Source organism: Pezoporus occidentalis, unplaced genomic scaffold (assembly GCF_034315485.1).
Source record: "Pezoporus occidentalis ecotype Australia unplaced genomic scaffold, CSIRO_AGI_Poc_V1 ctg1044, whole genome shotgun sequence".
NCBI classification, from domain to species: domain Eukaryota; kingdom Metazoa; phylum Chordata; class Aves; order Psittaciformes; family Psittacidae; genus Pezoporus; species Pezoporus occidentalis.
The window spans coordinates 1-13383 of record NW_026912827.1 but is presented as its reverse complement, the minus strand read 5'-3'; the positions used below and the strand labels follow the sequence as shown (position 1 = coordinate 13383).

The following is a 13383-nucleotide window of genomic DNA, read 5'->3' as shown; positions in this document are numbered from 1 at the left end:
TATAGGGGTCTCTCTAGGGGTCTATAGGGGTCTCTCTAGGGGTCTATAGGGGTCTCTATAGGGGTCTATAGGGGTCTCTCTAGGGGTTTCTAGGGGTCTCTATAGGGGTCTCTCTAGGGGTCTATAGGGGTCTCTATAGGGGTCTATAGGGGTCTCTATAGGGGTCTACAGGGGTCTCTATAGGGGTCTCTATAGGGGTTTCTATAGGGGTCTATAGGGGTCTATAGGGGTCTATAGGGGTCTATAGGGATGTATAGGGGTCTATAGGGATGTATAGGGGTCTATAGGGGTCTATAGGGATCTATAGGAGGTCTATAGGGGTCTATAGGGATATATAGGGGTCTCTATAGGGGTCTCTATAGGGGTCTCCTGGGGTCTCTAGGGGTCTCTATAGGGGTCTATAGGTGCTCTATAGGGGTCTCTATAGGGATCTCTATAGGGGTCTCTAATGATCTCTATAGGGGTCGCTACAGAGGTCTATAGGGGTCTCTATAGGGGTCTCTATAGGGGTCTCTAGGGATCTCTATAGGGGTCTCTATAGGGGTCTCTATAGGGGTATATAGGGGTCTATAGGGGTCTGTAGGTGTTCTCTACAGGGTACCTTAATGTAGTCCTGCTGGTCAATGTGCTCTGGCTCTATAGGTGTCAATAGGTGTCTATAGGGGTGGCCACAGGTACCTATAGGTGTCTATAGGGTACCTCGATGTAGCCCTGCTGTGTTTGGCTCTATAAGGGTTTATAGGGTTCCCTATAGGCATCCATAGGGGTGTCTATAGGTGTCCACAGGTGTCTCTATAGGGTAGCGCAATATAGCCCTGCTGGACAATGAGCTGTGTTTGGGTGCATTGGGCTCTATAGGCATCTATAGGGGTATCTATAGGGGTCCATAGGGGTCTATGGGGTATCTCAATGTAGCCCTGCTGTGTTTGGGTCTACAGATGTATTTATAGGGGTGTCTATAGGTATCTATAGGGGGTACCTCAATGTAGCCCTGCTGGTCAATGAGGTGTGTTTATAGGGGCCACCTATAGGGATATCTATAGGGGTCCATAGGGGTCTCTATAGGGGTCTCTAGGGGTCTTTCTAGGGGTCTCTCTAGGGGTCTATAGGGTTCTTTATAGGGGTCTCTATAGGGGTCTCTAGGGGTCTCTAGGGGTCTCTATAGGGGTCTATAGGGGTCTATAGGCACTCTATAGGGGTCTCTATAGGGATCTCTATAGGGGTCTCTAATGATCTCTATAGGGGTCGCTACAGAGGTCTCTAGGGATCTCTGTAGGGGTCTATAGGGGTCTCTGTAGGAGTCTATAGGGATCTCTATAGGGGTCTCTATAGGGGTATATAGGGGTCTATAGGGGTCTCTGTAGGAGTCTATAGGGATCTCTATAGGGATCTCTATAGGGGTCTATAGGGGTCTATAGGGGTCTCTGTAGGAGTCTATAGGGATCTCTATAGGGGTCTCTATAGGGGTCTATAGGGGTCTATAGGGGTCTCTGTAGGAGTCTATAGGGGTCCCTATAGGGGTCTATAGGGATCTATAGGCATTCTCTACAGGGTACCTTAATGTAGCCCTGCTGGTCAATGAGCTCTGGCTCTATAGGTGTCAATAGGTGTCTATAGGGGTGTCCACAGGTACCTATAGGTGTCTATAGGGTACCTCGATGTAGCCCTGCTGTGTTTGGGCCTATAAGGGTTTATAGGGTTCCCTACAGGCATCCATAGGGGTGCCTATAGGTGTCCACAGGGGTCTCTATAGGGTAGCGCAATATAGCCCTGTATTTATAGGGGTGTCTATAGGTATCTATAGGGGGTACCTCAATGTAGCCCTGCTGGTCAATGAGGTGTGTTTATAGGGGCCACCTATAGGGACATCTATAGGGGTCCATAGGGGTCTATGGGGTACCTCCATGTAGCCCTGCTTGTCGAGGAGCTGTTTGGTGCATAGGTGTCTATAGGGGCATCTATAGGGGGCTCTGTAGGTGTCCATAGGGGTGTCGATAGAGGGGTACCTCGATGCGGCCCTGCTAGTCGATGAGCAGTGTCTATAGGGGTGTCTACAGGGGTGTCTATAGGGGTGTCCATAGGGGTGTCTATAGGGGTGTCTATAGGGGTGTCTATAGGGGTGTCTATAGGGATGTCTATAGGGGTGTCTATAGGGGTTTCTATAGGGGTGTCTATAGGGGTGTCTATAGGGGTGTCTATAGGGATGTCTATAGGGATGTCTATAGGGGTGTCTATAGGGATGTCTATAGGGATGTCTATAGGGGTGTCTATAGGGATGTCTATAGGGGTGTCTATAGGTCCCTATAGGGATGTCTATAGGGGTGTCTATGGGGTCCCTATAGGGATGTCTATAGGGTCCCTCTGGGGTACCTGATGCAGCCCTGCTGCTCAATGAGCTGTGTCTATAGGGCTGTCTATAGGGGTGTCTATAGGGGTGTCTATAGGGGGTGTCTATAGGGGTGTCTATAGGGATGTCTATGGGGTGTCCCTGATAGGGATAGGGGTGTCTATAGGGCTGTCTATAGGGGTGTCCATGGGTCCCTATAGGGATGTCTATAGGGCTGTCTATAGGGGTGTCTATAGGGGTGTCTATAGGGATGTCTATAGGGGTGTCTATAGGGATGTCTAAAGGGTGTCCATGGGATGTCTATAGGGATGTCTATAGGGGTGTCTATAGGGGTGTCTATAGGGGTGTCTATAGGGGTGTCTATAGGGGTGTCTATAGGGATGTCTATAGGGGTCTCTATAGGGATGTCTATAGGGGTGTCCATGGGTCCCTATAGGGATGTCTATGGGGTCCCTCTGGGGTACCTGATGCAGCCCTGCTGGTCAATGAGCTGTGTCTATAGGGGTGTCTATAGGGCTGTCTATAGGGGTGTCCATGGGTCCCTATAGGGATGTCTATGGGGTCCCTCTGGGGTACCTGATGCAGCCCTGCTGGTCGAGGAGCACTGCTCAGGTTTGGGGTCCCATCGCGTGCAGGGACTCCGAGGTCACCAAGATTTGGGCTGCGTAGAAGCGGGTGTGGGGCTCGCTTGGGGTGGGGGGGGGTCAGAGCCCACCCAGCCCCCAGGGGGACCCAATGGGGACCCAACCCCCCCAACCCTCAGGGGCACCCAGGAGAACCCTCAGCACCCCCCAAAACCTCCTGTGAGATCCGCAAAACCCCCTTAAGGGACCCCTCAAATCCCCCTATGGGACCCCCAAACCCCCATAAGGGACCCCCCAAACCCCCATAAGGGATCCCTCAAACCCCCTTATGAGAACCCCCAGCCCCCCCTATGGGACCCCCAAACCCCCCTATGGGACTCCTCAAATACTATGGGTCCCCCCCAAACCCCCCTATGGGTACCCCCCAAACCCCCCTATGGGACCCCCCAAACCCCCCTATGGGACCCCTCAAATACTATGGGTCCCCCCCAAACCCCCGTATGGGTACACCCCAAACCCCTCTATGGGACCCCCCAAACCCCCCTATGGGACCCCCAAACCCCCCTATGGGACTCCTCAAATACTATGGGTCCCCCCCAAACCCCCCTATGGGACCCCCCAAACCCCCCTATGGGACCCCCCAAACCCCCCTATGGGACCCCTCAAATACTATGGGTCCCCCCCAAAGCCCCCCTATGGGAACCCCCAAACCCCCCTATGGGACCCCCCCAACCCCCCCTATGGGACTCCTCAAATACTATGGGTCCCCCCCAAACTCCCTATGGGACCCCCCCAAACCCCCCTATGGGACTCCTCAAATACTATGGGTCCCCCCCAAACTCCCTATGGGAACCCCCAAAACCCCCTATGGGAACCCTCAAATCCCCCTATGGGAACCCCCAAATCCCCCTATGGGACCCCTCACATGCTATGGGACCCCCCAAACCCCCTCTATGAGACCCCTCAAGCCCCCCTATGGGACTCCTCAAACCCCCCTATAGGACCCCAAGGCACCCCTATGGGCACCCCTATGGACCCCCCCACATAACCCCCCCTGCCCCACTGACCTGAAGTGGCCAATGGGGCGCAGGTGGGAGAACATCTCCCGCCCCCCAGATGCATTCCATGACCATGTAGAGGTTGGAGTTGTCCTGATGGGGGGCACGAGGCACGTCCAGGGGGGGCAGGGGACACCTTGGGGACAGCCCCGGGGGGGGGGGGACACACGCTGGGGACCACCCAGGGGACAGGGGATGGCCGGGGGGGGGGGCACCCAGGGACACCCCAAAGGATACGCAAAGGATACTGAATAGATACCCAAGGGACACCCAAGGGACACCCAATGGATACCCAATGGATACCCAAGGGACACCCAATGGATACCCAAGGGACACCCAATGGACACCCAAGGGACACCCAATGGATACCCAATGGATACCCAAGGGACACCCAATGGATACCCAAGGGACACCCAATGGATACCCAAGGGACACCCAATGGACACGCAAGAGACACCCAATGGATACCCAAGGGACACCCAATGGATACCCAAGGGACACCCAATGGACACGCAAGAGACACCCAATGGATACCCAGTGGACACCCAATGGACACGCAAGAGACACCCAATGGATACCCAAGGGACACCCAATGGACACCCAAGGGACACCCAATGGATACCCAAGAGACACCCAATGGACAGGCAAGAGACACCCAATGGATACCCAAGGGACACCCAATGGATACCCAAGGGACACCCAATGGACACGCAAGAGACACCCAATGGACAGGCAAGAGACACCCAATGGATACCCAAGGGACACCCAATGGACACCCAATAGATACCCAATGGACACGCAAGAGACACCCAATGGATACCCAAGGGACACCCAATAGATACCCAATGGACACCCAACAGAGACCCAATAGACACCCAATGGATACCCAAGGGACACCCAATGGACACCCAATGGATACCCAAGGGACACCCAATGGATACCCAAGGGACACCCAAGGGACACCCAATGGATACCCAAGGGACACCCAATGGACACGCAAGAGACACCCAATGGATACCCAAGGGACACCCAATGGATACCCAATGGACACCCAATGGATACCCAAGGGACACCCAATGGACACACAAGAGACACCCAAGGGATACCCAAGGGACACCCAATGGATACCCAAGGGACACCCAATGGATACGCGAGGGACAGCCAATGGATACTCAGAGGGACCCCAAAGGACATCCAATGGACACCCAGTGGACACCCAACGGACATTCAATGGACACCCAAAAGGATACCCAATGGACACTCAATGGATATCCAATGGACACCCAAGGGATACCCAATGGATACCCAAAGGACACACAAGAGACACCCAATGGGTAACCAATGGACACCCAAGGGAGACCCAATAGACACCCAATGGACACCCAAGGGATACCCAATGGACAAACAATGGACAGGCAAGGGAAACCAAATGGATACCGAATGGACACCCGACAGACACCCAAGGGACACCCAATGGATACCCAAGAGACACTCAAGAGACACCCAATGGACACTCAATGGATACCCAATGGACATCCAAGGGACAACAAATGGACACCCAAGGGACACCCATTGGATACCCAAGAGACACTCAAGAGACACCCAATGGACACTCAATGGATACCCGATGGACATCCAATGGACAGCCAAGGGACAACAAATGGACACCCAATGGACACCCAATGGACACCCAATGGATACCCAAGGGACACCCAATTGACACCCAAGGGACACCCAAGGGGCACTCAAGGGATACCCAATGGACACCCAATGGATATCCAAGGGACACCAGAGGGCCACCCAATGGACACACAATGGATACCCAAGGGACACCCAGGGGACACCCAATGGAAATCCAAGGGACACCCCAGGATACCCAATGGACACCCAACGGACACCCAATGGACAAACAAAGGACACCCCAGGATACCCAATGGACACCCAATGAACAGGCAAGAGACACCCAATGGACACCCAATGGATACTCAATGGATACCCAAGGGACACCAAATGGCCACACAAGGGACAACAAATGGACACCCAAGGGACACCCAAAAGGTTACCCATTGGACACCAAATGGACATGCAAGAGACACTCAATGGACACCTAATGGATACCCAAGGGACACCCAAATGGATACGCAATGGATACCCATGGGACACCCAATGGATACCCAAGGGACACCCAAATGGATACGCAATGGATACCCAAGGGACACCCAATGGATACTCAGAGGGACACCAAAGGACATCCAATGGACACCCAGTGGACACCCAATGGACATTCAATGGACACCCAAAAGGATACCCAATGGACACCCAATGGATATCCAATGGACACCCAAGGGCCACCCAATGGATACCCCATGGATACCGAACAGATACCCAAGGGCCACCCAACGGATACCCAATGGATACCCAATGGGTACCCCATGGATACCCAATGGACACCCAATGGGTACCCCATGGACACCCAATGGGTACCCCATGGATACCCAATGGACACACAATGGGCACCCAATGGACACCCAATGGACACACAATTGGCACCCAATGGACACCGGAATGAATACATAATGGACACCCGAATGGATACGCAATGGATACCCAATGGATACAGAACAGATACCCAATGGATATCCAAGGGACATCCAATGGATACTCAGAGGGACCCCAAAGGACACCCAATGGATACCCAAAGGATACCCATTGGATACCCAAGGGACATCCAATGGACACCTAGCGGACACCAAACGGACACTCAATGGACACCCAAAAGGATACCCAGTGGGCACTCAATGGATATCCAATGGACACCCAAGGGCCACCCAATAGATACCGAACAGATACCCAAGGGCCACCCAATGGATACCCAAGGGCCACCCAATGGATACCCAATGGATACCCAAGGGCCACCCAATGGATACCCAACGGATACCCAAGGGCCACCCAATGGATACCGAACAGATACCCAAGGGCCACCCAATGGATACCCAAGGGCCACCCAATGGATACCCAATGGATACCCCATGGATACCGAACAGACACCCAAGGGCCATCCAATGAACATCCAATGGATACCCAATGAACATCCAATGGATACCCAGTGGACACCCAATGGGCACCCAATGGATACCCAATGGACACCCAAGGGCCACTCAATGGATACCTAATGGATACCCAACGGATACCCAAGGGCCACCCAATGGATACCCAAGGGCCACCCAATGGATACCCAATGACACCCAATGGACACCCAAAGGCCACCCAATGGACACTGGTGCCCACCTTGAAGGATGACTCGAGGCGCACAAGGAAGGGGAAGGTGACGGCCTGGAGGATGCGCTTCTCATTGAGTGTGGGCTTGATCTGCTTCAGCTTCCAAACCTGTGGGGACACTGTGGGGAAACCATGGGGACACCATTGGGACACCGTGAGGACACCATGGGGACACCATAGGGACACCATTGGGACACCATGGGGACACCATTGGGACACCATAGTGACACCATGGGGACACCAGGGGGACACCATAGGGACACCATGGGGACACCGTGGGGACACCATGGGGACACCATGGAGACACCGTGGGGACACCATTAGGACACCGTGGGGACACGGTGGGGACACCATTGGGACACCATTGGGACACCATGGGGACACCATTGGGACACCATTGGGACACCATTGGGACACCATGGGGACACCATTGGGACACCATGGGGACACCATGGGGACACCATTGGGACACCATGGGGACACCATTGGGACACCATGGGGACACCATGGGGACACCATGGGGACACCGTGGGGACACCATTGGGACACCATTGGGACACCATTGGGACACCATTGGGACACCATGGGGACACCATGGGGACACCATGGGGACACCATTGGGACACCATGGGGACACCATGGGGACACCATTGGGACACCATTGGGACACCATTGAGACACCATTGGGACACCATGGGGACACCATTGGGACACCATTGGGACACTGTGAGGACACCATGGGGACACCATGGGGACACCATTGGGACACCGTGGGGACACCATGGGGACACCATTGGGACACCATGGGGACACCATGGGGACACCATTGGGACACCATTGGGACACCATTGGGACACCATGGGGACACCATTGGGACACCGTTGGGACACCGTTGGGACACCATTGGGACACCATGGGGACACCATTGGGACACCATTGGGACACCATGGGGACACCATGGGGACACCATTGGGACACCATTGGGACACCGTGGGGACACCATTGGGACACCATGGGGACACCATTGGGACACCATGGGGACACCATTGGGACACCGTGGGGACACCGTGGGGCCACCGTGGGGACACCATTGGGACACCATTGGGACACCATTGGGACACCATTGGGACACCGTGGGGACACCATTGGGACACCATTGGGACACCGTGGGGACACCATGGGGACACCATGGGGACACCATGGGGACACCATTGGGACACCATGGGGACACCATGGGGACACCATTGGGACACCATGGGGACACCATGGGGACACCATGGGGACACCAATGGGACATCATGGGGACGCCATGGGGATGCCATGGGGACACCATGGGGACGCCAATGGGACATCATGGGGACGCCATGGGGACGCCATGGGGACACCATAGAGAAGCCATGGGGACACCATGGGGACACCATGGGGACACCACACCATTGGGACACCATGGGGACACCATGGGGACACCATGGGGACACCATGGGACACCATGGGGACACCATGGGGACACCATTGGGACACCATTGGGACACCGTGGGGACACCATGGGGACACCATAGGGACACCATTGGGACACCATTGGGACACCATGGGGACACCATTGAGACACCATGGGGACACCATTGAGACACCATGTGGACACCATAGGGACACCATGGGGACACCATTGGGACACCATGGGGACACCATTGGGACACCATGGGGACACCATGGGGACACCATTGGGACACCATTGAGACACCATGGGGACACCATTGGGACACCATTGAGACACCGTGGGGACACCATGGGGACACCATGGGGACACCATTGGGACACCGTTGGGACACCATTGGGACACCATTGGGACACCATTGGGACACTGTGAGGACACCATGGGGACACCATTGGGACACCATTGGGACACCATGGGGACACCATTGGGACACCATTGGGACACCGTGGGGACACCATTGGGACACCATGGGAACACCACGGAGACACCATTGGGACACTGTCGGGACACCATTGGGACACCGTGGGGACACCATAGGGACACCATTGGGACACCATTGGGACACCATTGGGACACCATTGGGACACCATGGGGACACCATTGGGACACCATGGGGACACCATGGGGACACCATTGGGACACCATTGGGACACCATGGGGACACCATGGGGACACCATTGGGACACCATTGGGACACCATTGGGACACCATGGGGACACCATTGGGACACCATTGGGACACCATTGGGACACCATGGGGACACCATTGGGACACCATGGGGACACCATTGGGACACCATGGGGACACCATTGGGACACCATTGGGACACCATTGGGACACCATGGGGACACCATTGGGACACCATTGGGACACCATGGGGACACCATGGGGACACCGTGGGGACACCATGGGGACACCATGGGGACACCATTGGGACACCATTGGGACACCATGGGGACACCACACCATGGGACACCGTGGGGACACCATGGGGACACCACTGGGACACCATGGGGACACCATTGGGACACCATGGGGACACCATGGGGACACCATAGGGACACCATGGGGACACCATTGGGACACCATGGGGACACCGTGGGGACACCATTGGGACACCATTGGGACACCATTGGGACACCATTGGGACACCATTGGGACACCATGGGGACACCATTGGGACACCATTGGGACACTGTGGGGACACCATTGGGACACCATTGGGACACTGTGAGGACACCATGGGGACACCATGTGTGACACCATCGGCCCCCAGTGTGACACCATGTCATTCACCACAGTGGCACACCATGGCACCATGACACCATCATGCCCCTCCATGGACATCATCACTGGGTGACGTCATCACCCTTAGTGTGACATCATCACCCCTGTGTGACACCATCACTGACACCATCATGCCCCTCCATGTGACATCATCACTCGTAGCATGACGTCATCACCCCCAGTGTGACATCATCACCCCTGTGTGACACCATCATGCCCCTCCATGTGACATCATCACTCGCAGCGTGACGTCATCACCCTCAGTGTGACATCATCACCCCTGTGTGACCCCATCACCCCTGGGTGTCGTCATCACCCCCGAGTGTGATGTCATCAACCACAGTGACATCACCACCCGCGCATGACACCATCATCCCTGTTTGACATCACCACCCCCATGTGACATCACCAACCCATGTGACATCACCAACCCCCATGTGACATCACCACCATCATGCCCATGTGACATCCACCCCCATGTGACACCATCACCCCATGTGTGATCACCAACCCCCTGTGTGACACCATCACTCACCACCACCCCATGTGACATCACCACCCCCATGTGACATCATCACCCCCATGTGACATCATCACCCCCCATGTGACATCACCACCCCCACCATCATGCCCCTCCATGTGACATCATCACTCGCAGCGTGACGTCATCACCCTCAGTGTGACATCATCACCCCTGTGTGACACCATCACTGACACCATCATGCCCCTCCATGTGACATCATCACCCCCAGTGTGACATCATCACCCCTGTGTGACACCATCACCCCTGGGTGTCGTCGTCACCACCATGTGACATCATCACCCCCTGTGATGTCACCACCCCCATGTGACATCACCACCCCCATGTGACATCACCAACCCATGTGACATCACCAACCCCCATGTGACATCACCACCCCCATGTGACATCACCAACCCCATGTGACATCATCACCCCCATGTGACATCACCACCACCCCCATGTGACATCACCACCCCCATGTGACATCACCACCCCCATGTGACATCACCACCCCCATGTGACACCACCAACCCCCATGTGACATCACCACCCCCATGTGACACCACATGTGTCCCCCATGTGACATCACAACCCCCATGTGACATCACCACCCCCATGTGACACCAACCCCATGTTACATCACCAACCCCCAGTGTGACATCACCAACCCCATGTGACATCACCACCACCCCATGTGACACCACCACCCCCATGTGACATCACCACCCCCATGTGACACCACCAACCCCATGTGACATCACCAACCCCCCATGTGACATCACCACCCCCATGTGACATCACCACCCCCATGTGACATCACCACCACCCCCATGTGACACCACCACCCCCATGTGACATCACCACCACCCCACGTGACAGGAGGGGCCCCAGGACACGCCCCCAGCACCATGGGTCCCACCCATGGGCTCTGGACCCTCCCATGTCCTTTGTGGGGGGGGGCACTCCCGGTCCTGGCCCGGATTCTCCCATTTCTTGCTGAAATCCTTGGCCCTGAAGCCAGGGATCCCTTCACTGCGCTGCTTGGGGGGCAGGATATGGGGCGGGGGGGTCACTACAGCGCCCCCAACCCCCCCCGTACCCCACTGTGCCCCCCAAACCCCCCCCCCCCATCCCCTCAGCTCCCCACATCCCACCCGGGCTCCCCCTTCCCGCCTATCCCCATGGCAACCGCGCAAGCCACGCCCCCTTGGACGATCCCGCCCCGCTCCTCTCCCCGCCGCTCATTGGTCCAGCCGCTAAGCTGCCGCCCTCCTATTGGTCCGCCCAATCCTTTAGGGCCCGCCCCCCCCTATTGGTCGGAGAAGCCGTCCCTCCGACCCTCGGCCCGCCCCCCCCCGCCGCTCATTGGCTGAGAGAGGATTTAAATCGGGGGCGGGGCTTAGCGTGGGAATGGCAGCGGGAGGGAGGCGGGGCTTGCAAGAGGAGGCCACGCCCCCGGCACCGTTAATTAACCTTAATTAACGCCTCAGCCGCGCAGGACATTAATTATAAGCACCCCCCCCTTGCAATTAGCATCCAGTCATCAGCCAGCTCATTAACATATGCTCATTAGCATATGCTCGTGCTCATTACAGGGCTCCTGCACCATGAGCTACTCTTAATTACTCACTGGGGGGGGGATAATGAGCCTCAGCTCCCGCCCAGGACGGATCCAGTCCGGGTTTTACCCCCACCCCCCGGCTCCATGCCGGGGCGGATCCAGTCCGGGTTTCCCCCCCCCCCGTCATTCGGTACCGGATCCATTCCGTGTTTTACCCCCCCCCCCGGCTCCATCCCGGGGCGGATCCAGTCCGGGTTTTCTTCCCTCTATTGGTACCGGATCCATTCCAGGCTTTACCCCCCCCCGCTCCATCCCGGGGTGGATCCAGTCCGGGTTTTCCCCCTTCAGTCGGTACCGGCTCCAGTCCAGTCTTTGCCCCCCCCCCCACTCCATTCCGGGCCGGATCCAGTCCGGGATTTCCCCCCCTCAATCAGCACTGGATCCATTCCAGTCTTTGCCCCCCTCTGCTCCATCCCGGGGTGAATCCAGTCCGGGTTTTCCTCCCTCTATTGGTACCGGATCCATTCCAGTCTTTACTCCCCCCTGCTCCAATCCGGGGTGAATCCAGTCCGGGTTTTTACCCCTCAATCAGTACCGGATCCAGTCCAGTTTTTGCCCCCCCCCCTCCATTCCGGGGTCCAGGGGTTTTCCAATCAGTACCAGATCCGGGTTTTCCCCCCTCAATCGGTACCGTATCCAGTCCAGGCTTTGCCCCCCCCGCTCCAATCCGGGGTGAATCCAGTCCGGGTTTTCCCCCCTCAATCAGTACCAGATCCATTCCAGGCTTTACCCCCCCTGCTCCATTCCGGGGTGAATCCAGTCCGGGTTTTCCCCCCTCAATCAGTACCGAATCCAGTCCAGTTTTTGCCCCCCCCTCCATTCCGGGGTGAATCCAGTCCGGGTTTCCCCCCCCCCCCCCTCAATCGGTCCCGGATCCAGTCCTGGCTCTGCTCCCATCCGGATCCACTCCTGATTTCCCCCCTCTCCATTCCCATCCGGATCCACTCCGCTTTTTCTTCTCCCAGACCACGTTTTATCCATCCCCCCCCCCCCCCCCCCCCAATCCGGATCCACTCCGAATTCCCCCCCCCTTTTTTTCCCTCCACCCCCTCTGTGATTGACAGCCCTTGACGAGTGGGGGCGGGGCCAGAAGCATCGGGGTACGGGGGGGGAGGGGAAGGGGGTTTGGGGGGGAGGGGGGGGGAGGGTCTTGAGGCCCCGCCCCGCCCCGCCCGCGCCGCATGGAGCT

General features: G+C 56.5%; 2 long non-coding RNA genes across 3 annotated transcripts; both read right to left on the bottom strand.

The window, feature by feature from the left end:
* Positions 1-672: 672 nt before the first annotated feature.
* On the bottom strand, positions 673-1856 carry LOC134163892 (uncharacterized). The gene is made up of 3 exons (XR_009964898.1): positions 1812-1856; positions 1557-1654; positions 673-699 (listed from the first exon to the last, which is right to left on the bottom strand). It is a non-coding gene; the product is annotated as an uncharacterized LOC134163892 (long non-coding RNA).
* Positions 1857-2969: 1113 nt separating this feature from the next.
* On the bottom strand, positions 2970-7641 carry LOC134163887 (uncharacterized). Of its 2 annotated transcripts, none has more exons than XR_009964888.1 (3): positions 7278-7641; positions 3999-4125; positions 2970-3034 (listed from the first exon to the last, which is right to left on the bottom strand). It is a non-coding gene; the product is annotated as an uncharacterized LOC134163887 (long non-coding RNA). The 2 variants fall into 2 exon arrangements; XR_009964897.1 differs by having other exon boundaries at positions 3999-4082; positions 7278-7531.
* Positions 7642-13383: the final 5742 nt, after the last annotated feature.